The sequence below is a fragment of the Dipodomys merriami genome, unplaced genomic scaffold (assembly GCF_024711535.1).
Source record: "Dipodomys merriami isolate MVZ:Mamm:240054 unplaced genomic scaffold, mDipMer1.0.p SCAF_7, whole genome shotgun sequence".
Lineage (NCBI taxonomy): Eukaryota > Metazoa > Chordata > Mammalia > Rodentia > Heteromyidae > Dipodomys > Dipodomys merriami.
The window spans coordinates 68,558,715-68,583,831 of record NW_027206290.1 but is presented as its reverse complement, the minus strand read 5'-3'; the positions used below and the strand labels follow the sequence as shown (position 1 = coordinate 68,583,831).

General features: G+C 46.4%; 1 long non-coding RNA gene and 1 pseudogene across 2 annotated transcripts; both read right to left on the bottom strand.

Annotated features, from left to right (window-relative positions):
* Positions 1 to 3,682: 3,682 nt before the first annotated feature.
* On the bottom strand, positions 3,683 to 5,991 carry LOC138817293 (uncharacterized). 2 transcript variants are annotated; one of them, XR_011368797.1, is made up of 4 exons: positions 5,847 to 5,991; positions 5,094 to 5,194; positions 4,450 to 4,655; positions 3,683 to 4,106 (listed from the first exon to the last, which is right to left on the bottom strand). It is a non-coding gene; the product is annotated as an uncharacterized lncRNA (long non-coding RNA). The 2 variants fall into 2 exon arrangements; XR_011368798.1 differs by having other exon boundaries at positions 3,684 to 4,103.
* Positions 4,878 to 4,974, bottom strand: LOC138817442 (U6 spliceosomal RNA; annotated as a pseudogene).
* Positions 5,992 to 25,117: the final 19,126 nt, after the last annotated feature.

The following is a 25,117-nucleotide window of genomic DNA, read 5'->3' as shown; positions in this document are numbered from 1 at the left end:
CTGATTTAGTAATTCTTCTCATTGTTGTAACAAACTGTTGGCCAGAAACAACTTAAGAGAGAAAGGGTTGGTTTTAATCCATAGTTTTAAAGGGTTCAGTCCATTATGGTGGGGATGGTGGGGAAGAGCAGAACAGCCTATCAAAGGAGAGAGAATGGGGCAGAGGCAAAGAGAAAGAGAGACGAAGGCCCTAAGTTCAGTCCAGTAAAGGTACTCCGTCTGAAATCTTTACAGCAGTGTTTCTTGTAATCACCCTGAACCAGAGAGGTTGACCAGAACTGTTTAGATTTTCTTCTGTGATGCTGGCATCAAACTTGGGGACTGGTGCATACTTGGTGGGAGCTCTCCCATGGAGCTGTACCTTCAGCCTTCTTCTCTGTAAGCACACTTTAACATCAGGGATATTAAAACTTTGTCTATCATTGGCAGCAAGATGTTTCTGCCACTCAGCAAGAGTTGGAAATATAAATCTAAGGAGAACAATGTGAAATTTGACATTAAATACAAACTTCTTTCGCCAGGTGTTGGTGGCTCACGCCTGTAATCCTAGCTACTCAAGAGGCTGAAATCTGAGGATTGCAGTTCAAAGCCAGTCAGGGCAGGAAAGTCTATGAAACTCTTATCTCCAATAGACTACCAGAAAACAGAAGTGGCACTGTGGCTCAAGTAGTAGATTGCTCACCTTGAGCTGAAGAGCTGAGGGACAGTGCCCAGGCCCAGAGTTCAAGCCCATGACTGACAATAAAATAAAACAAAACAAAAAACAAAACAGACTTCTTTCAAGACAATGTAAATGGTAGCCCAGGGAGTTGAACTCAAGGCTTTATACTTGTCTGGTAGGCATAATATCATAATATCACATAATATCATACTATATCACATAATATACTATCATATATCACATAATATCATAATAGCACATAATATCACTTCAGCCACACCTCTAGCACTAATTTCCTCTTGGTTAACTGGTATGTAACTATTCATCTTCATTTAGTATGAATTTCAAGATAATTTGAGGCCCATAGTCAAAACAGTGGCTTGTATAGTATTGAAATGACTACTGCATAGCCTAAAAGATAGCCCTTCAGATATTTTCAGCTCTTGCTAAAAATTTACAGCATGTGCTTCAAATATTTTCAGCTTGGAATCTTTTCAATTGGTTTTATTATTTTCTGTGTCTTTTACCTTTCAGAAAAATCAAAATAGCTGATCTCTTTCCTCTACAGATACAAAACACAATTTGTAGGGAAGACAAAAAGGGAGATGATTAAGAGGAAAGTTCAACCACTAAAGTTATTTTTCTGACTCAGTTGGAGAATCCATATTAGTTTTTTTTTTTGGCTAGTGTATTTGTGTGTGTGTGTGTGTGTGTGTGTGTGTGTGTGTGAGAGAGAGAGAGAGAGAGAGAGAGAGAGAGAGAGAGAGAGAGAGAGAGAGAGAGAGAGAGAGAGAGAGAGAGCAAGAGCACTCAAATAGTATTATCTTTTAGAAAGACCAGGTCAAAGCTCAACAAAATCAGCACCAGGAAATGGGTACATGCAAGAGGGGGTGGGGCCAAGGGGACTAGGGTAAATGAATGATGGGGGATGGGGGGTGGGTTGGGGGAGAATGGGAGAAGCATGCCTTCAAGAATTGTGTATTCCACCATGGCTGGGAATGTGGCTTAGTGGTAGAGTGCTTGCCTAGCATGCATGAAGCCCTGAGTTCAATTCCTTAGTACCACCCATATAAACAGAAGAAGCCAGAAGTGGCACTGTGGCTCAAGTGGCAGAGTGCTAGCTTTGAGTAAAAAGAAGTTCAGGGACAGTGCCCAGGCCCTGAGTTCAAGCCCCAGGACTGGCCAAAAAAAAAAAAAACAGTAAAAGAAAAAATAATTGTATATTCCACAAACTTAAGAAAAATAAGGGGAGGCGTGGGTCAAAGCAGGGTGAGAATGTTGAAGTGGTGGGTAACACTAATCACGATGCACTGTGCTCATAAACTGCTTTGTTAAACAGTACCTCCTTTGTACAACTACTTGAAGATAATGTTAAGAACCACTCTTCTTGCTGATCTTTTGGAGAAATGGATCCTGGCACCTGGATTTGAACCAGAAGGAGAAATCTGCAGATTTCTCATCGGGCCCACGTAAGGAGCAAATATGGCCCCAGTGGACAGGTTCCAAAAGCAATTTACTTCCAACTCTTCAGGCTGTGTATTTTTTAAAAAGAATCCACATATTTACTGACCTAGTGATTTGATTTTGGAAGTTACTATTTCAGAGCTTTGTTTTTTGGTAGCCTGTTATTCATTGAAAGCTATTTGAGAGAATATCAACTTAGAGAAACATGCTTGGCACAACTAATAGAATGCCTACCTAGCAAACCCAAGGTTCTGTGCTTAACGCAGTACTGTCAAAACACACAAACAAACAGGCTATGTGCTGATGGCTCACGCCTATAATCCTAGCTACTCAGGAGGCTTGTTATCTGAGGATCAGGATTCAAAGTGAGTCTGGGGAGGAAAATTTGTGAGACTCTTATCTCTAATAAACTATCAAAGAGCCAGAAGTCAAGCTGTGGCTTAAGTGGTAGAATGCTAGCCTTGAGCACAAAAGCTCAGGGAAAGCACCCAGACCTTGAGTTCAAGCCCCAGGAGTGGCACACACACAAAAATAAATAAAAACAAGTGTTTATCTTAATATTATCTGAATACACAGGTTTTTTTTTTGTTTTTTTTGTGTTTTTTTGGGTCCGGTCGTGGGGCCTGAACTCTGGGTCTGGGCGCTGTCCCTCAGCTCTTCAGCTCAGGACTAGTGCTCTACCACTTGAGTTACAGCACCACTTCCGGCTTTTTTCTTTTTGCTTATGTGGTGCTGAGGAATCAAACCCAGGGCCTCAGGCATGCAAGGCAAGCGCTCTACCACTGAGCCACCTTCCCAGCCCCCTGAATACACAGTTTAAGAGATGAAGTAGTCATAGATTATTACGGAACCCTTTGGCTTGGTTTTGGGATCCCCTGTATGTGTTTTCCCCGTTCCCCACTGGACATGGGGAGCTGGGGTAGGAGGGAAGTCACAAGGTTAACCAATGTCATGGTTTTTGAAAATTTGACATTCAGGGTTAGCAGAGCTCTCCCACGCAGCAGTGGGATCTTGTAGAGAGGAATTCTCCTGTGTTTAATCCCTCCTTTCCTCACAGATGGGAAAGGGGCTCCCACTGGGGCCGAGAGACCCAAACTTTTGGAGTGAACAGGAGAAAGGGATGTGGTATCATAAATATAGACTTCTTGCACTGAGTGAAGGATACCGGCAAATTCTTCCAGCCTCTGTGCTTGCCTTTATTGACCTAAGTAAGGTACTAACACTGTCTTCCTGAGTTTCATATAGACCATTGTTTGGGGGGACATTTAGCATATGTGGACCATGATCCTAGACCCTGTACTTAGCCTGCTTGCTTTTTGTTTGTTTGATTTTAAACAGATCCTTCGAGACCCTCTCAGGGGACCTCGCAGAGGCAGGCAGACACTGGAGAAACATTATTGTAAGGTTTTTTTTTAAGAGGGGCCATATCTCCCCAGGAGAGGGAGCACATGGCGTCTGCCCCCACCCAGATGGCACTGAGAACTTGGGGAAGTGAGGGTAGAAGTTAGGTAAAATGTGTGCGTGGGTGGGTCTGGGTGGAGAGAGGGAGTGGCCAGCTGTAGGGCGGGAACTCCAGGGCAGAGAGGAACTCAGGTCTGGGTGGAGCTGAGGACCAAAGGCGAGGATAACACTAACATTCCCCACTTTGTTGTTTAATAAAAATAGGGGATACCATGTGAGTGGGGGGGGGAGGGTAAGGGTGGAGGTCGTTTCTTCTGAAACTACTTCAGAAGAAGTAGCTGTAAAGCATTCAGAGGTCTCTGATTTGTTGCTCGGCTGGGTACCATCCAAGAAGCATTTACTTGACAATAGTTATTAGAGCCAACAGGTGTCATGGGCTCTTTTGGCTACTTCCTGCTGGCCTGGGGGCATCAAGGAGTCCCTGGAGCTGGGTCTTTAGGGTCCAGGTCTGTGCTGGGCAAGGCAGAGCATGGCCTGGATGTTAGGCATGGCCTAACAGGATGGCCCGGACTTGTTCCTGCTGACAAGGTGACAAGGTCAGTTAGCATGAATGACACAGGAGAACATACATTGGCCAAGGGCCAGAAAAGTTCCATTTGGAGCATAAGCCCAGTTGTAGCCCACTACAGGAAGGAGGAATAACTGGACTTAGGGGCAGGAAGGGGGTGGCTAGGGTTTTTTGGCAACTGGGTAGAGGACAGCATAGTGGACTGGTTGGGAATGACCAGAGGTTACTATAAATAGCATATACAGGAGGTTTGGAATTTAAACTATCCCCGCACTTTACAACCTTAGCTTTTTACTACCCACAATCACAGAAACCAAGTCACATTTTTGGTCTGACTTGTGGGGATTAACATTACCGACAGGTGGGAGGGAACACAAACAAATCAGGACATGTAAAGGTCTGAGCTTCAGTGGATCTGAAGTGGCTTGTTTGTGCTTTTCACCCCAATCAGCAGGCTTTGGTGATGTGTGACGGAGCAAGGCCAGGGTCTCGGCGGCGGGGCTGTGGCATCTCTCAGCGTGTATGCATTCTCACACCTCCTGCTGTTTACCTGCAAAATTTCTACACATACTGGTTAAGGACCTTTTAACAAGCAGAATAGTAACTTAGCTAAAGTTGCTCTTTAAAACAATGCAATAATCTTGGGAGTTTCTCAACAAGTTTACATACAAATAACATTCTTGTGCACAAAGATCTTAATGTGTGCAAGATGAATACCCGCCTACATTTTCCTGAATTTTTAGTGGCGAGAGATATTTTTGCCAGTCTTACTAAGACAAACTTTTAAACAAATTAGATTAGCTGGATTTGTGTGTCATTCTTTCGCAGGGGCCCTGCTAATCTTCTCTGTACCAAAAATATGGAATGCTTCACCAGTAACATTTTTCCAGGGCTTGCTTGCCAGTAGGCATATTAACATATCAAATACCTTTTTTTGAAAAATGTGGGAGTAAAATTCATCCTACCCAGTACCTTTAGTTGGAAGAAGGGAGAGGTTACCTGAAGCCAGGCAGGCAGGCAGGCAGGCAGGCAGGCAGTTTAGGGAGGCCAAGAGAGAGGGAGCAAGGGAGGGAGGGAGGGAGATCGAAGAAGAGAGGAATCTACAGAGAGAGAGAGAGAGAGAGAGAGAGTGAGGGGGCAGAGAAAAGAGGAAGAGAGAAAGTTTTACCTGCCCAAGCACTCATGGAAGTGGAGTTTTAAATTTGGGGCCAAATTTGATTGCAAAGGAATTTAGTTGTGTCCTTTCCATGGTAAGCGACCTTTGGAGCCAGAACTTGCTGCCCAGTGTGCTCTGATGGTAGCTCCGTAGCTCACCAAGGCCCAGGTGGCCTTAATCTTCTGCTAAGGACTCGGCAGACCACCTAGGCCCAAGTGGCCTTTAAAGTGGGACCCGGTAGCCCACTAAGGCCCACATAGCCTTCATATGGGGGAAGCCAGATCTCCGCCCACCAAGGTCCAGGTGGTCTTAAAGCTGGAGGCTCAGCAGCCCACCAAGGCCCACACGGCCTTAATATGGTGGAAGCCAGGATGATCTCCGCCCTTCTGGTCACTTAGATGGGCAAGCAGGAGGAAGCCAGCTCGGTGGTCTTTTGGGTCTTCCTTGGACCACGGGTTAGGTCCTGGGGCATCTGGGGTGGGGGTGGGGGAAGCGAATCCACTGGGGAACCTATCCCGGGTTTTGCACCAAAATGAAAATGACAAGTGCCCAAAGGACCACACTGTCAAAAAAGTCAAGGGAGAGACAGGACTTACTGTTAGCAGAGCTAACACGTTCCAGCTCTCATGAGGGGAGGAGAAAGATGGCGCTGACCCTTTACCCAGTTGGGGGCCGGAGGAGGGCGGGGCCTCCCCTACTGCGCAGGCGCTGCGCCAGGGAGGCGTTTCCTTTTGGCAGCGCGGTGACTGGAAGCCTGGGCCTGGTTTTCCAGCCAGCCTCCGTTAATCCTCAGATCGCTGAGTTCCTTGTCACTGTGCTCCCAGCTTGTCACGGACACGCCATGGCCGATGGTTGTAAGGTCTGCTGTGAGAGGTGGGGCTGCGGTCGCACTCTAGTCCTGTTGCTCACCGAGCAGCATCCCGGGCCCACCGGACACGCCCCCAGGCGGCCTGGCCACCAGGGTGGCTCTGCACTGAACTCAGACGCTGGGCTTCAGTGTTAGAAATGCATGATTCCCCTGTGTCAGGAAAGAATAGTCACACAAGAGATACAGCAGATTCGGCCAAGGCCATTTACAAAAAGGGTGCTGTACTGTTACTCTACCCAGAGCAAGACAGGCACACCACCGTGCTGGGCGGTTTGCTGGGGTTTTATACCAATACAATCTGTCCCTCCTCCTTGTCAGGGAGTTAGGTTCACATTCTAAGTATGATTGATTACCAAGGGGGCTGTTCACTGGTGGCTCACACCTGTAATTCTAGCTACTCAGGAGGCTGAGATATGAGGCTAGCAGTTCAAAGCCAGCCCAAGCAGGAAAGTCAGTGAGACTCATCTCCAATTAACCACCAGAAAACCAGAAGTAATGCTGTGGCTCAAAGTGGCAGAGCACTAGAGCAAAAGAGCTCAGGGATAGGGCCCAGGCCCTGAGTTCAAGCCCCAAGACTGGCCAAAAAAGAGGAGGGGAGGGGCTATTCTTTAAATTTTTTTTCCCCAAAGGCTTACACGTCCCCCCCCCATCACATCTGGCTGGGAGCAGAGTTGGAGGAGGTTGATGAAGTAGGTGGAAAGCTCCTACTCAAAAGGGGCTTACTCTTTAACTCCATTGATAAAGATCTCTCTTTCTAACAAGCTGAACACTTAGTAATTGCAGTTTTATTCTTTTAACTGCTTTGATAAAGATTTATCTCCTGGCTGGCTGGTCACAAGCAGTAAACCTGGTAATTGCAATTTATTCTTTTAATTGCTTTGACATAAGATTTACATCCCTCACATGGCTGCTGGTCAGAAAAAGCACAGGTAAGAGTTGCAATTGAAGTAAAAACAAATAATTCCAAGAAATATCAATACCAAAAAGCATCGATATAAAAGACAGAAGCACTTTATTTTTATTTTATTTTTTATCTTTGCCAGTCCTGGGGCTTGAGTTCAGGGCCTAAGCACTGTCCCTAAGCCTCTTTGTGCTAGTGCTCTATTATTTGAGCCACAGCGCCACTTCTGGCTTTTTCAGAGTAGTTTATTGGTTATTAGAGTCTCACAGACTTTCCTGCTTGGGCTGGCCTTCAAACTGCGATCCTCAGATCTCAGCCTCCTGAGTAGCTAGGATTACAGGCAGGAGCCACCAGTGCCAGGCTTCAGAAGCACTTTGGTTTGAGAGAAAAGACTGTTTTTTGTTTTTGTTTTTCTCACAAGAAGGCCCGTCTAGGAAGGTGTTATGTCATTTTCCCCCTACACATCCTGGGGATGAAACCCTGGATGTCCTTAGGGACAGTAGGCACTGAGCTGTAGTCTCAGCTCTGGGGAAGGTTTCTGAGGAGGCTGGTGATTCACCATCCACAGTGTCCAAACTTGGGCAACTTGATTTGTGTTAAAATGGAAAGTTCTGTTCTTTGTAAAAGAACACAAGGAGCCTGCAATAATAACTTGTCTAGAGGATGAGTTGTTATGTGTTGCGACTTCCAAAGCAGCAAATATTATAAATAGACCTGGAGAGCAGGGCTGCCAGTTGTGGTGCTCGCTGGTGCCATTGTGCAGGCCACAGAGGTCTGAAGATGGACATTGGGACTCTAATACTGTTGTGCTTGTTTTTGTGTGTGTGTGGAGGGGCAAGGATTGAAATTAGGGCCTCAGGGTCTCAAGCTTAGCTTACCTTTTTTTTGTTTTTTTGGTCAGTCATGGAGCTTGAACTCAAGGCCTGGGTCACAGCTCCATTTCCAGTTTTCAGGTAGTTAATTGGAGATAAGAGTCTCAGGGAAGGTGGCTTAGTGGAAGAGTGCTTGCCTTGCATGCATGAGGCCCTGGGTTCAATTCCCCAGCACCACATAAGCAGAAAAAGCTGGATGTGGTGCTATGGCTCAAGTGGTAGAATGCTGGCCTTGAGCTGAAGAGTTGAGGGACAGTTCCCAGGCCCAGAGTTCAGGCCCCACAACCAACAACAACATCAAAAAAAGAGTCTCATGGACTTTCCTGTCCAGGCTACCTTTAAACCATGACCCTCATGTCTCAGCCTCCTGAGTAGTTAGGATTACAGGTGTGAGCTACTAGTGCCCTGCTTTAGCTTTTTTGCTCAGTCTCTGGAGCTCTACTACCTACTTGGCTTTGGTTGTTCCAGGACAAGTGAGTAGTTTTCCTGGGGGAGTGATGCTCAAGTTAGGCCAAACAAGTTTCATTATGGTGGAAGAGGCAGAGCAGGGGCAGAGCCTTCTGAGTAGACTTTGAAGGCTCCAATTTAAATGTCAGTTCTGGCACTTACTGGTACCAAGCTTTCAGACAAATACTTCCCTGAGCCTCAGTCTACTGATGTATTAAGTGAAACTAGCAGGGTAGTTGTAATAATCCTTCATGACCATCCCAGGGACCATTCAGAGGCAGTCAGGCACAGGAGAGAGATTATTATAAGGTTTATTAGAGAAGCCCTATCTCCCCAGAGAGGGAGCACATGCATTTACCCCTGTCCAAGTGACAGGTAGGTCTAGTGGGGGAGGATGTGAGGTAGGTCCGTGCTCAGATAGGTCTGGGCGGACAGAGGGAGTGGCCAGCTTTATGGGGAGGGGGCACTGTAGGCCAGGGAGGAGCTCAGGTCTGGGTAGAGCTGAGGATTAGAGGTGGGAATGATACGAACAGTAGTGAGGGACTATGTAACCCAGGGCCTTGCCCAAGACCCCCTATTTGCCTTACTTTGTTCTTTTTCAGGGATGATGAGTGTGAACCCCACATATGGCATAGACCAGGCACGCCTTCCACCACTGAGCTATACTCTCAGCCCCTCATTTTGAAGCAGCAGACAGTTTTACCTGGTTATTACCACTGGGTCCCAGCACTCTCTTAGATATTGGAAGTCCCAGCAGCTTGACCTCCCTTGAGCCAATGAATGGAGGCCTCTTTAGGTTCTGTCATCAGCAGGAAGTGTCTCCCCCCCCACTTCCTTAGCCAGCCACACCTGAAGTCTCCCCCCCCCACACACACACTTTCCCTGCAGTCCTGGGGCATTTGCATTGTTTGTAAATCTCTCCCTGCTAGGTCTGAAGTGTTTGCATTGTTTGCAGATGTCCACCACATCTCAACCCTGGTCTCAAGTCCGCCACATCTCAACCCTGGTCTCTAGACTTTTCCCCAGATAATGTGGATTTCTGGAGCTCTGTGTGAACTTTTTGGAAAGAAGTTTCTTGCAAGAAACAAACTAAAATGAGGATCCTGGAAACCCGGTAAAGAAGTTTCTAGAGCTTTCTTCATCTCTGTCCTACCTGCTTGCATCTCTCTGGCTATGCTGGTTTCTGATGTCTTTCTGCGCAGGTGGCAGGTGAGTGGTGGACTCCTTCATTCCCAGGTGGATTTTGCAGCTGCTTTCAGCTGAAACTGTGAGTTCTTTTTTAGGTTTCCTATTAAATGTCCTTCACGTGCTGGCTTAGAGTTTTAGTTTGTTTCTTGCAAATCCCTTTCCAAGCAGTCCATACTCCTCCCACCCCAACCTTGGGCAAAAAAATACCCATAATTTTCAACAGGGCAAGTGCAGAAGATGAATCCTTCAGATCCATCCCAGGGGACCATGTGGAGGCAGGCAGGCATAGGAGAAAGATTATTACAAGGTTTATTAGAGGAGCCATGTTTCCCCAAAGAGGGAGCACATGGCATCCGTCCCTCTCCAGGTAGCAGGAGGGTCTGGGGCCCGGAAGTGGGTAGGTGGGAGCTCAGGTGGGTCTGGGCGGAGAGAGGAGTGGCCAGCTGTAGGAATTCCTGGGCGGGGAGGAGCTCAAGTATGGGTGGAGCTGCATATTTTGCAGGAAATAGGCGGGAACGTGAGGATACTTAGGGGAAAAACATCGACTTCAAAATTTGTTTTCCGGCTGAGTTTGGGAGTAATTATAATGTCATACCTATCTTTTCTCTGGTGTTTTCTGTTGTTGTTTCTTGTTTTTAATTGTACTAGTACTAGGGTTTGAATTTAGGGTAAGAGCACTATCTGTTAGTGTTTTTGTTTTTGTTTTTCCCCCATTAAGTCTGATGCTTTCTATCACTTCATCCAAAACCCCATTTCTGACTTTTTAGTTGTTTCACAGACCTTACTGCCAATCCTCAGATCTCAACCTCCTGAGTAGAAAGGATTAGAGGTACAAGCCATGGGCAAGTATCTGGCTGGGCCTGGTATATTTTTAGTTTTCAGTTTTATTTAGACTTTATTTTGCTCTTGCTTGTTTATTTTGTAGTGCTCAGGACCTAACTCAGGGCCTGTATCACGAGGCCATGTCCCAGTATTTTCCTGTACTGTTCCTAGAGCTTGAACTCAGGGCCTGCCACTGTCTCACTTTACTTTTGCTTGAGAGTAGAGCTCTATTACTTGAGCCACAGCTCCACTTTTGGGTTTTTGGTGGTTAATTAAAGTTAAGAGTCTCCTAGACTTTCTTGCCTGAGCTGGCTTTGAACCTCAAGCTTAAGATACTCAGCCTTCTTAATACCTAGTGATATGGTGGAGGATGTAAAGATGAAATATAATATTTGGCTTGGATTGTGTAAAATGGATAATGAATTATTTTAAGATATAAAGTGTGCTTTCTGTGGATAAGACTTCTCTGGTAACTAGCTATTTTAGCTAGTAACTGTAATTGTAACCCTGTAACTCTGTTTTCTGAACAATGGGATCCCTAACCCATTACCACCCTTTGTTCTGTTCCCCTGCTTCCTGCCAGCAAAACCTTGGTGGGAAATTTAAATTTAAGGTGCGAATTTCTTGTAACAATCATTGGTTAAAATCAACAGAAAACGTCTCCCTTTCCCCACTCTAGCCCCAAATGCTTAAAAGCCAATGTGGGCTGGCACTCGGGGCTGTTTCCTGGGATCCCGACTCCACGTGCAGTCCTGGTGCATCAGCACTTTTTGCTCAATAAAATCTTTTACATTTTCATTGTGGACTGAGTGGTCTCACTGCATGTCCCCACTACACTAGGATTACAGACACAAGTCACCAGCACCCAACTGGTCTGATATATTTTTAGATTCATTTGGGCACTTATTAAATCCATTTACTCTTGCAAGTTAGCATTTTAGAAAGCCTTTCGAAGATTTGTTCTTTTCAAAATTCAGCCACTGTTTTGAAGAGAGTGCAGAATGAGACACAAATGTTGCCCAAAACAATTACAAATTAGTAGCCTAGGGGTTGAGATGGGCCAGGAATCATGAGGGTCCTTTCCACTGGGCTTTGTGGTCTTCCTGACAATGAATGGGATTTATAAGTTTCCACAGTGTCTGGAGTTCTGCCTAAGACTTTGAGATCTTGGTCTGTAGTTACAGTGTTAAGCAGAGCTGTGGCAGGCTGCTGGCAGCGGGAGCATGGTAGGGGGTGACTTCTTCAAGTAGTTTTAAGTTTTTAAACAAACATGAAAGGGGGTAGGTGCTGGAGACAAAGATCAAGTGATTGTGTGCCTGCCTTGGGAGCATTAGGCCCTGGATGAATTCAATCACCACTATTGTTTAAAAAAAAAGTGGAAAAGCAACTTTCATTGGACATATGATAATAAGCTTATTCGTGAAGGAAATGGACAAAGAATCATGTCATTTTAACAATGATTAGGGAGTATTATCAGTATATTTTCCTTAAGTTTCCATGTTTAGCATCTTCCTTCCTTCCTTCCTTCCTTCCTTCCTTCCTTCCTTCCTTCCTTCCTTCCTTCCTTCCTTCCTTCCTTCCTTCCTTCCTTCTTTCCTTCCTTCCCAGTACTGCTGTTTGTTGAACTCAGGGTTTGGATGCTGTCCCTTAGCTTTTTCACTCAAGACTACAGCTCTCTCCTTGAGCCACAGGTCCACTTCTGGCTTTTTGGTGGCAAATTGGAAATACGAGTTTTAAGGCCTTTCCTGTGCTAGGATAATGAGGGTGAGTGACCTGCAGCAGGAGTAATTATTTTCAAAACTAGCTAATAAACACAATGTGCACAGAATTCTCTAGCTGCTATTGTTGTAGGGTGAATCCAGTTGGCGAGATACAGAGAAGCTACTTTTTTTGTTTGTTTGTTTTGGTGGGGCCTGAACGCTGTCCCTCAGCTCTTCACCTCAAGGCTAACGCTCTAGCGCTTGAGCCATAGCACCACTTCCGGTTTTTTTCTGCTTATGTGGTGCTGAGGAATCGAACCCAGGGCCTCATGCATGCAAGGCAAGCACTCTACCACTGAGCCACCTTCCCAGCTACTTTTTAAGAGGTCAAATTGGAAGTCTTTAGTAAAAGGCAGGTGTCTGCAAGTGGGCTATTGTCACAAAGACCTGCAGCCTCGCAAATACACTTAACACTGTTAGCAAACTGACCCATGAGAGCAGGAGAGGAAAGAAAGAACAGAAAAACAATGCCAATGACCCAGATCACCCCTAATAGAGAGCTGAAGTGGGACACCATGTTGTCCAGAGCAGAGCCAGGAGACAGTACACCAGGCTTGGTATAATGGCATCTGAACTCATCAGACCCTACAATGGGGTCAGGGGTCAGGGGGCTGGGTAACAGGAAACTTGAAAGTCTCCCATGTTCAAGGCATAGGCCTCACAGGTCCTGTAACCTATCATCCAAGTCCCTGCTCCTTCCTCTAGGAATTCAGGCATGTCCATCACCTGGAAGGTGGGATTTCCCCTTCCTCCACCATGAAGACAGAATGGCTCCCATTAAACCCAAATCATCAGCTGCACTGGTCATTGATCAAAACAAACTAACAACTCAATAGCAGCGATGGGAGGGAGGAATGAGCAGGAAAGAGGGAACAGCTGACACTAAGCAAAAGGAAAGAAATGTACATATCACCCGATGTGGAAGAAATAACCGTATTGTCAAAGCTCATAGAACTCATAAACTTTATAGACCACGATAAAGACAATTTGCCCCATGAAGGTTAGAATGTGTTTGTGACTTTAACTAAATATCACTATCCCACACTACTGTGAAATTTGTGAAATTTTATATAATCACTTAATCACAAAAAAAGGAAATACCTGGCTACCACATGGGCCCTTTATCACACACACACACACACACACACACACACACACACACACACACCACACAAAACACCCAAATCTCTATTCACCATGTGGCCAAGATGGTGCCAGTTAGAACCAGCTCCAAGCTCCCTGATCAAGTCTTGTTCACTGTTCAGCTGTTTGCTGGATAAGCATGTTTAGTAGACTATGAATGTGGTTTGTCTTGGAGGAGACTGTATGCTGGGGGTTGAGGTGGGGAGAGGGCTGCGTTGCTAGTTTTAAGTCTCAGTCTACTTAGTGCTGTAATCTCACATTCATTTTTTTCCTTCAGGCACTCACTGAGCCTCAGATTACTGTTGGAATACTGGGTGAAGTACGATGGAATCTCCTCTGTAGGTGCTACAGTTTCGTTAAGGGCAGTCGATATAACAATTAAATGCAGCAGTGACTTTGCAGGCTGGCACCCTACCATTTGAATCACACCTCCACTTCTGGGTTTTTAATGGTTAGTTGGAGATAAGAACTTTATGGGCTTTTCTTCCCATGCTGTCTTCAAGTCATGATCCTTGGATCTCAGTCTTCCGAGAAGCTAGGATTACAGGTGAGAACCAGCAGCGTCATAATTTTTAAGATTATATATGGCCGGGCTCTGATGGCTCACATCTGTAATCCTAGTTACTCAGGAGGCTGAGATGTGAGGATCGCTTTTATATTTGAGGGTCTCAGTCAGCCTGCAATGCCATTGGCTATGACAAAATGTCTGAGGTAATCCAAGACAAAAATGAGAACCTGTGTGCCTTTTTGGCTAGACAAAACCAGGCCCTACTGGTCTGTGGATAGACAACATGTCTTAATGACACATTTTAATCACCAGGCAGCTCCAGACATTAGGGCCAAACTAAAATGGCTAGACAAGGGGCCTCTGACACGCCCGTTCAAGTCTTGGAGGTCACCTTTAAGATATACCATGGCTTGGAGGACAAGGTCAGAAGACTCAAGTGTCAGATGCTGGCAGAGACCCACAAACCTCTGGCCTGGCAATCGGGTGTATGGGGCCTCATCCAAGAAGGTGCAGGCTCTCCAACAGTCTGTGACTTATCTGTCACACTTACCCCCACTCACAAGGTTATTACCACCCCCCAAAAAGCCTTTAATTGCTAATTACCAGGTTCCCTCCATTAAATCTGAGCTTCTTTCCTTTCTGGGTTTGGCCAGTTATCTTAGGTCCTGGATCCCCAACTACTCCCTCCTAGTCCTCCTCCTATACAAGCTAAGGGGCCACCAGGGGAACCCCTTTTATCTACTTCCTCTCCTGTTTTTCCCTTGAAGAGACTTTGGCAGGCCCTACTACAGGCCTCTGCCCTCAGATCGCCAGACCTTTCACGCCAGTTTCTCTTGTATGTAACTGAGAATCAGGGCTTTGCACTGGGGGTCTTGGGCCAACAGGTAGACCTTTCTTTATACTGGTTGCTTATTTGTCATAACTCCTAGACCCCACCACTGGGGGTTGGGCCCCTTGCCCTCACACCCTGGCCACTTCTTCTGTTTTGATTCAGGAATCAAAGAAGCTGGCCTTTGGCTCAGCTCTCACCATTCTTTCTCACCATCACTTTCTGAGCTGCTGACATAGTAGGGATTCATTCCATGCTGCCCTCTTGCGTTCTCTCCATTCAGGTGTGGCTGATAGAGGACCCTACTTTAACCTTCCAGCCCTATCCTTTGCTAAATCCATCCACCCTATTACCACACGCCACTCCACACTCCTGTGTGGAGACTCTGGAGGATTTGCTGCCTCACCTGGCCCATATTAGTGAAAGACCACATGAAGATTCCTATTTTAGGGACTGGAATGTGGCTGAGTGGTAGAGTGCTTGCCTAGTATGCATGAAGCCCTGGGTTCAGGTCCTCAGTACCACATACACAGACAAAACTGGAAGTGGTGCTGTGGCTCAAGTGGTAGAGTGCTAGCCTTGAGCAAAAGAAGCTCAGGGTCAGTGCCCAGACCCTGAGATCAAGCCCCAGGACTGGCAAAATAAAAGATTCCCATTTTACCTGGCTCACCAATGGCAGCTCTTCTCTGGGAAGGTTCATGGGTGGCTGGGTTTGCTGTGGTATCAATCTCTGGTGGTGTGGAGTCTGCCCTCCCCCTCTCCCTCCAAACCACCAATCAACAGGCTGAGCTAGTGGTCCTAACACGGGCATTTCACTGGTCTGCGGGCCATTCCCTGATGGTATACATGGACTCCAAGTACGCCTTCCATACTGTCCTTTCCCCCACAGCCACCTGGAAAAACGAGGCCTTTTAACAACTAAGGGGACCTCAGTTATAAATGGTCCCTACATCCAAGCTTCTGGAGGCTTCTTTTCTCCCCTCAGCCATTGGCATAGTCCACTGTAAGGTCCACCAGTCAGATGACTCAGTCATTGCCAAGGGAAGGAGACTGCCAAACAGGCTGCAGTGTCCTCAAGGGGACAGGCATTAACACTGCTTGTAACAGACAGTCCAGGCTCTCCCTCCAGGCAGGACATTCTTAAGTACCTACATGACCTTTAAGAGATCCTTAAGCAAAGCCTTCTTTTAACCCCAGCCTACATGTAATTCCTTTCACAGTTCTCCCAGACCTATGAGAAATGTCAAAAGACCAGTCCCAACACCAACATGTGGCCTCCCTCCCTTTCCTACCCACTGGGCTCCAAATAACCTCCCAGGTTTACTTTGGCAAATTGATTTTACCCACATGCCAGTGTCCCTTACAGGATGGGTAGAGGCATTTCCCACCACCAGTAAGCCTCCTCTCTGTCCCAGTTTTTACTACAGGAAATAATCCCCCATTTTGGCTTACCAGCTTCAATTCAGACAATGGTCTGGAGTTGGTCTCCTCTGTATCTCAGCATCTAGATGTCTTTAAAATATTTCTTGTCACTTCCAGACATTCCATATCATCCTTAATTGTCGGGAAAGGTGGAATATGCCAAATGCTCCCTTAAACATGTCTTATTCAAGTTGTCCCTTGAACTACACCTGGACTGGCTAAAGCTTTTACCTTTGGCTCTTTTGTGCTTGTGGGTTCTGCCAAAACAAAGCCTTTGATGCTTAGCCCTTCTGATGTTATGGTTGGCTGCCCACTTTTGCCTCCTCCGTATAGGCCTAGGATTCTCCTTTACTTCCCCCAATGCCATCTTCCCTCTTCAGCACCTGCATACCTTTCTTTGGAAGTGTGCTGATCAATAGAGCCCAACACCAATCTTGTTGTCTTCTGCACTCTCCATAAGTATTGGGGACCTAAGACCTATTTGTCACAGGCACCACCGGGCTCCACCAAGTTTTCTAAGTGGGACCTTACCCGGTAACTCTCTACATCCACAGCTGGGCAGGTTCAGGGTTGCCCTCATTCGAGACACCTCCACCACATCAAGTGTCACCTGCCTGGCCAACCTGCATACACCTCTGAGCCTACTGGGCCTCTGTCCTTGTGGATAAAGAAGCTGAGACCCTGCCTTTCTTGACTTGTTAAGGAACCAGAGCACCCTGCTCTAGTTAAGTGACATCTGGATGACAACTAGGCTTTGGTTGGTCTCGTTATGGTGACAGCTTGTCTTTTCAGGGACAGGCCTGGGATCCACAGCCCACTCTGACTGGCCATGTCTCATCAAACATTGCTGAGCCTGGGATACTGTACCCTCTGTGTCTGTCTTTATTTCTTTCTGCAATAGCTGTAAAATTTCTTCTCCTTCTCGTCTTTGTCCCCCCTTTGTTTTCCTCACGTCTCACTGGGAACATCAGCATATGCCTACTATTTTTATATGATTTCTGTTCCATCCAACCAGATTATAGCCTCCGCGTGGTGCCCAGCTGAAGGCTGCACTGCCCTGGTTGCTCTCAACTTTGACCTTAAAAAGGCTTGCACCTCCAACTGCCGCAGCCTGAGGGGAGAGTGCTCACCACCCACCTACCTGTGTTTGCCTCATGACCAATCCAAGGCATCCTGTCGTGATCATGTGTGATATAGCTGCCCTTCCTAGTCCTGTAATTATCACTGGTACAGTGCTGGGCTTGTCTTTAGCCTGGGAAATAAAAACTTACAAACCTTTAGTAGCTGATACATCCAACACAATAATAAAAAGGGGCAAAGTAATAAGGGGCACAAGGATTCCTTTCTTCAGATAGCATCCAGGTTAATGGTCCCATCTTCACTAATACCAACTTGCTGTAACCTAATTTTCACCATCACACTCCCACAGATAGAGAGTGGGAAATGGGGACAATGGGAACCATAAACAACAAGGATGCCCAGGCAGTCATTAAAGTCTACTGACCAGAGAGGCTCTTAACCCAAAGGCACCACTGCAAAAGGCTGTTTCCTCCATTAAAAAGTCAAAAAGCCAACTTAAAGACTCTGATCATCCTACCAACCGCTGACCTGGACCAGCTTACTTAATCAGTCTTTGTTAATGTTTCAGGCTCTTAATGTTTCCACCGAGAATTGCTTTTTGTGCACCAAACTACAGCACCACATGCTGGCTCTGTTACCTTTAAACATCTCTGTTGCTCCCTCATCAAGGTCCTGTGATCCTAAGAGAAAGCTGGAAAAGTCTTACTTCCCACTCTCCAGGATTTGGGGAGTCAGGTACCAGGCTATGTCTCCAAGACGGAGAAGGCATCATCCATTTCTTCCCTGTGCTCAACCAAGGTTTTGGTTAAATTGGTTATCACAGCCCCCAGTGGAACGCTGTTTTGGTGTGAGTCCTCCTCATTATTTTGTACGTCCTAGCACACCCTCCCCTTGCATGGTGGTAACCCCAGTTCCCCAGTACACACTGTATACTTTCACTGAATTTCAGGTGTTGGCCAATGAAGACCTCCTTAGGATCCTGAACTGGCAAAAGCAAGCCTCCCTCCTACTCTGTTTGATAGGAATAAGCCTTAACTACAGTAGCATCTGAAGAAATAGCCTCAGGAGGTCTGTATCACTCTAGAACTTCCAACAACCAGCTCTAGAGGTTTCTGCTAAGGAACCCACAGAAGCCCTTAACCTACTACAGGCTCAGCTAAACTCTCCGGCTGACGGGACCCTCCAAAACAGAAGGGCCCTAGATTATTGACAGCTGAAAAAGGTGGGGTGGGGAGAGGGCTTGACTTTCCTTGGGAGAGGAGTGTTGCTACAATGTTTTGTTAACAGGACTGGCAGAGTAGAACAGAGCATCCAACCTCTGGACCCAAGTTTAAGGCCCAGCTGGGACTCCCAGATTTTTAACAGCTCCTTTTGGGGACCAATTACTATTTGGCTTATGCCTCTTTTGGGCATGCTAGCAGTAATTTTTTTTTTTACCCTTTATTAATGGTGTCTTGCCTATTCAGGTATTTACAAAACATTCTCACAGAGAGGATGAGTGCTGCCTTTACCCATCAGACTGTTAACCAGATGCTTCTCAACGGTACCCAGTCAAATGATGATTTAGGGAATACTGTTGACTTCACCCCTTTTCAGTGGGAAGTGACTTCACCCCTTTTCAGTGGGAAGTAGTTTCAGAAGAAGCGACCACCGCCCCTGCTCCGGTCTAGTACGCAAACCCATTAAACAACATGCCTAGCATGCATGAAGCCCTGGATTGGATTCCTCAGTACCACATAAACAGAAAAAGCCAGAAGTGGAGCTGTGACTCAAGTGGTAGAGTGCTAGCCTTGAGCAAAAGAAGCTCAGGGACAGTGCCCAGGCCGGGCAAAAAAAAAAAAAAAGAATAGCCAATTACAATGCTGTTGCCTTCCAAACTGCCTAGTTCAGCTAGGGGCAAACCAATCAGAGCACAGCCTCAGTGGTAAGAATCATAGATTCGCCACCACTAGGGCAGAGACATTGGGAGATGGTCACCTGAGCTGCAGGGCTCTTGCTGTTTCTGAGGCCCTGTCCCCCAGACCAGCAGCAGGGAATCCTGTCTGCACACCAGGGCTCATCCCCACTCCCAGGACAGTGAGTGAAACCATGTTTTGTTTGTCCTTTTCCTTTCTACAGCTTTTCTCCAAGCACTTGCCAGGGTTAACCATTGTGTGTGTGTGTGTGTGTGTGTGTGTGTGTGTGTGATTTTATTTTATTTTTATTTTATTTTATTTTATTTTTTGTGATTCTAGTGTGGAGGATTGAACTCAGGGCCTCTTGCCTAGCCCCCCCCATTTTTTGTGAGGTACTGGGGCTTGAACTCAGAATCTCTTAGCTCTTGCTAAGCTCTGTGTGTGTGTGTGTGTGTGTGTGTGTGTGTGTGTGTGTGTGTGTGTGTGTGTGTGTGTGTGTGTGTGGTGAACTGCTAGGGCTTGAACTCAGGGACTCTTGGCTCTTGTTTGGCTTTTCTTTTGTGGTGAGGTACTGGGCTTGACCTTGTGGCCTGTCACTCTTGCCTTTCATGTGTGTGCATGCATTCAGCAGTAGGGCTTGAACTCAGGGCCTCTTCTTCTTGCTTGGATTTTTTTTTTTTTTTTTTTTTTTGGTGAGGGACTAAGGCTTGAACTCGAGCTTCTGGCTCTCATGTGACTTTCTCTGAGTGTGTGTGTGTGTGTGTGTGTGTGTGTGTATACATGTGTGTAGGAACACACACGCGGGTAGCAGTATTGATACTTGAACTCAGGGTCTCTCTTGTCGGTTGGGCCTTTATTTTTTTGTGATCAGGTACAGGGCTTGAACTAGGGGACTGTCCATCTCTCCTGCTTGGCTCTTTTGTGCATATGTTTATGTGCATGTGCAACAGCAGGGCTTGAGCTCAGGGCTTCTAGCTTTTGTTTAGCTTTTGAGTGTGTGTGTGTGTGTGTGTGTGTGTGTGTGTGTGTGGTAGTGAAGGTTTGAACTCAAGGCCTGTCCCTCCTGCTTGGATTTCATGTGTGTGAAGATAGTAGTCTCTCCTATTAGCTTGTCTCTTTTTATTTTCCCTGTGGTGAGGTACTTGGGCTTGACCTTGGGGCCTCTTGCTCTTGCTTAGCTCTGTATGTGTATACATGTATACGCGCATGTTTGTGCACACACCCAGCAGTGGGGCGTGAACTCAGAGCTTCTCTCTTGTTTGGGTGCTTTTTATTCTCCTTTATTGTGAAATACTGGGGCTTGAACTCAGGGTCTCTTGCTCTTTGTCCTCTGTGTGTGTGTGTGTGTGTGTGTGTGTGTGTGCGTGCCAATAGTAGGGCTTGAACTCAGGCCCTGTCACTTTTGTTCGGCTTGTCTGTGTCCCTGTGAGCCAGTACTAGGCCTTGAACTAAGCCCTCTTGCTGTTGTTTGCCTTTTGTGTTTCTTTTGTGTCAGTAGTGAAGTTCAACTCAAGGCCTGAATGTTGTCCTCTAGATTTTTTATTCAAGACTGGTGCTTTACCACTTAAGCCACACCTTTACTTCTGGTCTTTTGCTCAGTAATTGGAGATAAAAGTCTTACAGACTTAGCCGGGCGCTGGTGGCTCACGCCTGTAATCCTAGCTACTCAGGAGGCTGAGATCTGAGGATCGCGGTTCAAAGCCAGTCCGGGCAGGCGAGACCGTGAGACTCCTATCTCCAATAAACCACCAGAAAACCGGAAGTGGCGCTGTAGCTCAAGTGGTAGAGCGCTCGCCTTGAGCTGAAGAGCTGAGAGACAGTGCCCAGGCCCAGAGTTCAAGCCCCACGGCCAACAAAAAAAAAAAAAAAAAAAAAAGTCTTACAGACTTTACTGTCTGGGCTAGCTTTGAACTGCAATCCTCACAGTTAGGTTTCCTGAATGGCTAAGGTCACAGGTGTTAGCCACTGGCATTTTATAGGTTTTGAGGGACTAGCCAATAGGCTTGCTAGATGAATGAATCTTGTCTGTCCCCTCTTCTACCCCTGGTGGAAGGAGTGTGGAAACTGTTACTTCAGTTGTGTCTCCCCTCCCCCCTTATTTTCTGGTCCTGGGGCTTGAACTCTGGGTCTGGGCACTGTCTCTGAGCTTCTTTTGTTTAGGGCTAGCACTCTACCAATTGAGCCACAGAGCCACTTCTGGATTTTTCTGAGTGGCTTATTGGAGATAGGAGTCTCAGGGCCATTCTTGCCTGGGCTGCCTTCAATCCTCAGATCTCAGCCTCGTAATTTACATAAGAGACTTAAACAGTTTTGTGTCCCATTGGGCAGGGGTTTGGGGCCATCCATGGATGCAGGTCTGTTGCTCACATTTCCATCCCCTACTGAGTTGGGGGACAGGTGGGAATCCTACTGTCCCAGAAATGTAGGGTAGCTGGTGCCAGGTGGACTGTACATGATCCATGCCCAGGGGAGAGCAGATACTCCTGCCCACCAGACCCTGGCAGGCAGGGGAAGACGCATGCATGCAACGTGACAGCTTGGTTCGTTGAGATGCCAGGGGATGGGAAATGATGACGAGATGCCTTGTCTTTTGCCAGTCTAAGCTCTGAACCCACGGCCAATAGGAAAATGTTGAGTCGTCTTTGCCTTGTCTTTGTGGCGGGTAAGAACCCCTCTTTGGCATGCATTCTGCTGAGATGCATCCTTGTAGGGACCTCTGAGGCCGAGCTGCGAGACCAGCAGAGGGTGAAGGGGTGGGAATGCTGCCCCTCAGTGCTCCAAGTCTCAGAACTGGACCCTGGAAAGTCAAAACAGACAAGGCAAAACAATCGTGTAAGTTACTATGAACTTCACCCCATGATGTTTAGGTTGGCCTTTGGACTCTACAAAGCTCTAGGTATTGGGAATAAGATGAATGTGTTAACAGTTAAATGTTCACCACTTCCCTTTGCTCCCTAACAAGAAGGGAGTCAATTATTACTATGTACACAAACTATGTCTCTTGTGAATGATTATAACTGCAAGATAGATTGATTGCCTTACCGGTACTAACCTCCCCCGTACTGAACTAAATAAACAGGCTTGCTTAAGGGAACATGGGGTTCAAGAGCCGGTGAGCCTTGAGTCCCTGGTCCCTGCTTGCCTCTCTCTCTCTCTCTCTCTCTCTCTCTCTCTCTCTCACTCTCTCTCTCTCTTCTTTGGCCCCAGTATCCATTGTGTGGTTCCAGGTTGTGGGCAGCCAACAAGTAGTGTCCAACGTGGGGGCTTGAGCAACAGGTGAACAGTTGTATTTGGAGAAGTCAACCAAAGAAAGCTGGAGAGTCTGTGATCTGGGAACACATGCTGGGGAATCACGTTTCAAGTCGCCAGGGTAAAAAGGGGGAAAAGCAGAAAGCGACAGGGCCGAGTGTTTTTAAGTTGGTGAAAATACTGTTGGCAGTATCAGAAGTGGAAGTAAAAGAAAAAATTTTGAGGATTTAGCACCACATTATGTGGAAAAATATTGTTATTGGTTGTCTACAAGGAATGCTGCAAATGCAGCAATGGAAGGAGCTGGTCAGGTCTTTTTCAAAGCTCCTTTTTAAAAGGGCTCATGAACTGGGGGGCGGGGACGGGGGGGATGTGATCCCATTAAAAATTTAATCCTTGGGCTGGGAAGGTGACTTAGTGGTAGAGTGCTTGCCTCCTCAGTACCACATAAACAGAACAAGCCAGAAGTGGTGCTGTGGCTCATGTGGTAGAGTGCTAGCCTTGAGCTCAGAGAGGCTCAGGGACAGCCCTAGGACTGGCAAAAAAAAAAAAAAGAAAAAAAAGAAAAAAAAAAGATCTTTATGTAATTTAATTACAATGGTGTTGCAGACTTTTCAACTCTTTGGCCTTCAGTGTGGATCTGTGGGAAGCTCCCAAGCAGAAAAGGGATGAGGCTAAGACTCTAGATCTTACAACAAAAAATTAGAAGAACTGTGAGGTCCTGGGGAGCGGTGAGCAGGAATCCTCCTCCAGCCCCTTCAAAGACGAGGAATTTAACCATTCTCAGGTCTCTCTGTGCCTCCTGTACTGCCCTCTGCTCCTCCAGTAGCAGGTATCTCGGGGAATTGGCAGGCTCAACAAGAGGAATTGAAGGCTTGTATTGATGCAACTTGTGTGGCATCAGTTAGACTGTAACCATTCAGCCAGGGGTAGAGATCCTCTTTTCCCCTTCAAGGTGGTTTCCGTGTATGCCACACTACCTTATAAGACACCTTGGGAGTTTAAACAAGCTATAACCACCTATGGAGCTACCTCCCCTTACATGATGGGCATTCTCATAGGTCTGGCAGAGGCTGGATGCCTGATCCCCATGATGGGAAAGTTTGGCTAAAACCTACTCGGTGTCTAGTCTGTACCTTCAATTCAGAATGTGGTGGAATGAGGAAGTTTGTAGACAACCCTTAAGAAACCAGCATGCACAGCCTCCTATACATATTGGGAATGGACAACTTATGGGGTAGTAGGGGGCTTGGCTAGAAGTGGCAGGTGCAATACGATGACATAATCAGTCAGGTATGAGTCTGCTGCTTCAGGGCATGAGAAAAGGCAGCACAGCTGGGACAGATGACTACTCCTTTGGTAAGAATGAAGCAGGGAGGTACCCAAGCATATGTTGAATTCATAGCCCAGTGAAAAGACAATCTTCGTAACACTGTACAACAACTTCTCCAAACGCTTGCCTTTGATAATGCTAGTTCAGAGTGTCAGAAGGCTTTGTGTCCCATCAGGACTACACGTGGCAGGCAATCTTGTAGATTATGTCAAAGCTTGTGATGACATTGGCTTCTCTGCTTATGCTACTAACCTGTTGGCTGCAGCCACTAACTGAGCTTAAAGTGAAAAATACAACATGTTTTGGGTGTGGAAAAATGGGCACATGAAAAGGTAATGTCAAAAAACCAAAACTCCTCTCACAGAGGTCCCAATCCACCTGGGACAGGCCCCACACATAATGAAAGAAGACATTGGGATAATCAGAGTTGTTCTACAGATTACAAAAACAGCAAACCTCTTTCTCCTTTGGGAAATGAGTGAACGGGCCTTTCTTTGGGGCCCTGACAACAAACCCTGACGGTTCAACAGATGCCAATTACAGATTTCCCCACCATATAAAGTTCTCAGACTTGATTGCTGCTACCTCTGGCAGTGCAGCAGTTGAGCTTAGAACTGTAACCCCTATGTTTTTTGACCCTGGATCAAGGTATTGTTAGATTATCCACACAGGTCTCTGGGCCAATACCTAAATCTACAGTAGGATCAATTAATTACAGGAAGAAGTAGTTGGACTTGAAAGATCCTAGAAGTTCGTGTAGGTGTGATTGATGAAGACTATAATGGGTGTCATTATGGCCTCAGCATTGTCTCTACTGCATATCAAAGAAGGAGAAAGAACTATCCAAATCTGCTGCATCTGTACAAAGCCTCCCCCTCTCCCTGTGTAAAACATCAGCAGGAAGCGGGATTTGGAAGCACTAATAAATGAGTTTGGTACAATACTAACTAACATTGGGGTCCCATCACTCTGAGACCAATCTCACCACGAATCATTAAAAGTTCAGAGAGCTAATGGACACAGGTGCAGATGTAACTGTTATTGCGCAAAAGCATTGGCCTGCTAATTGGAGAAAAGAAAGGAAAGACTCTCAGGAGTAGGGAGTGTACGAGAGGTCTAGCAGAGTGTCTGCATGCTGATCCGTACAGGGCCTGATGGTCAGTTGGGATGCATACAACCTTTAATCTTTATTTTTGAAGTCAGCCTCTGGGGAAGAGATCTCATGGCACAACAGAATACTCTGATTACATTCTCTTCCCTGTCTTGATGTCACTGATCGCAGTCCACAGCCCCTGCCTCTCACATGGCTCACCCTGCCCCTCCCCCCAAAAAAAGGGGTTAATCAGTCACCGTTAACCAAAGAAAAGCTGGACACTTTGCATCAGGAGCAGCTCAAGTCTCGACATATTGAGCCCTCAGTCAGCCCTTCGAATACTCCAATATTTGTAATAAAGAAAAAAAAATCAGGAAAATGGCATATGCCTCAAGATCTTAGCAAAATAAATGCTGTTATTTAGTCTATGGGCACTTAACAGCCAAGGCTAACCTTC